At 46.0% G+C, this 1,934-nt stretch overlaps 1 pseudogene; it reads left to right on the top strand.

Annotated features, from left to right (window-relative positions):
- Nucleotides 1–998: 998 nt before the first annotated feature.
- Nucleotides 999–1,721, top strand: LOC110314006 (annotated as a pseudogene).
- Nucleotides 1,722–1,934: the final 213 nt, after the last annotated feature.

Genomic DNA, 1,934 nt, shown 5'->3' with positions numbered 1-1,934 from the left:
CTTGGCCACACCAGGATCTCAATGTCCAAAAGGCAGCTTGACTCCCAGGACCTTGGACACACCCAGGACCTCAGGATCACAGGATACCAGAATCACAGGATCACTGAGACAGCTTGACTAGGAGGAGTTCTGACATAACCAGGATCACAGGAAGAATAGACTCCAGTCAGACATAGCCATGGCAGGTAGCACTACAGATTACCAGATGATGGGAGACAAGCATAAGAACATACACAATAGAAACCAAGGTTACTTGGCATCATCAAAACCCAATTCTCCCACCATAGCAAGGTTTAGATACCCCAACACACCAGAAAAGCAAGATTCAGATCTAAAATCACTTCTCATGATGATGATAGAGGACATTAAGAAGGACATAAATAATGTCCTTAAAGAAAAACAGGAGAACACAGGTAAACAGCTAGAAGCCCTTAAAGAGGAAACACAAAAATCCCTTAAAGAGTTACAGGAAAACACAATCAAAGAGGCAAAGGGAAGGAACAAATCATCCAGGATCTAAAAATTGAACTAGAAACAATACAGAAATCACTAAGGGAGACAACCCTGGAGTTAGAAAACCTAGAAAAGAGATCAGGAGTCGTAGATACAAGCATTACCAACAGAATATAAGAAATAGAAGATAGAATCTCAGGTGCAGAAGATCCCATAGAAGACATTGACACAACAGTGAAAGACAGCACAAAAAGCATAAAGGTCCTAACCCCAAACATCCTGGAAATCCAGAACACAAGACCAAACCTAAGGATAATAGGTATAGAAGAGAGTGGAGTTTCCCAACTTAAAGGGTCCATAAATATCTTCAACAAAATTATAGAAGAGAACTCCCCTAACCTAAAGAAAGAGATGCCCCCCGGAAGTTTCCTTTTGAAAGCGCGGTGGCAGACTCTACAGAGGACTGGGCAGTTGCTGCGGAGCATCATTTGAAAGGAAGCAGAGAGGACGGAGGATGGGAGCAGCCGGCACCGGGGGTCCAGCCAAGCCACCGGGCTACGATGGCCAGTGCTAAGACGGTGTGCCGTGTGCAGCCTCACTCGATGCCAAGCTGCGGCCTGCTGGCAGATACACAAACTCGAGCTACTTCTAAACTACCTGTTAAATCCAAAGAAGCTGATTTTCTTAGACATCTGCATCCAGGAGGTCCAGAGCCTGATGTTACAAAAGTCACCAAATCAAGACGAGAGAATGGACAGGTGAAAGCTGCAGAGACTGCCAGCAGGAGGAACCTCAGAAACAGCTACAAACCGTTTAATAAGCAAAAACCGGAGGAGGAACTAAAGGATAAAAATGAGCTGCTGGAGGCTGTCAACAAGTAGTTACACCAAAAGCTGACAGAGACTCAGGGAGAGCTGAAGGACCTGACACAGAAAGTGGAGCTACTGGGGAAGTTTCAGGATAACTGCTTAGCAATTTTGAAGAGCAAAGGTCTCAACCCAGGCCAAGAGACCCTGACATCAAAGCAGGAACCCACCACGGATCACATGGACTCCATGCTGCTGCTAGAAACTTTGAAAGACGAACTGAAGGTTTTCAATGAAACTGCCAAGAAGCAGATGGAGGAGCTACAGGCCTTGAAGGTGAAGTTGAAGCTGAAAGAAGAGGAAAGTGTCCAGTTCCTGGAACAGCAAACCTTATGTAAGGACGAAGTCAGTGACTTCACAATAATCCTAGAGGAAATGGAGCAACTCTTAGAAATGTAGCGCAAGGCAAGCAGCCAGATGGCTTCTTCCTGGATAAGCCCTTGGCAGAGGCCGCTTAGGATATCTTCAAGGACTTGCCATCCCTTAGGTAAAGACGTTCTGCAGCAGTTGATCCAATAAGGGCAGTTGATGCTGGGGTTCCTCCTTTAAGCAGATTGCCCCACCTTCAGATGGCTCAGCTCTCCTGCAAGAGAGGAACCTGGGAGTTTGACTCCA

Source organism: Mus pahari, chromosome X (assembly GCF_900095145.1).
Source record: "Mus pahari chromosome X, PAHARI_EIJ_v1.1, whole genome shotgun sequence".
NCBI lineage: Eukaryota > Metazoa > Chordata > Mammalia > Rodentia > Muridae > Mus > Mus pahari.
Note: the sequence above shows the minus strand (reverse complement) of the source record. Positions and strands in the feature narration are given on the sequence as shown.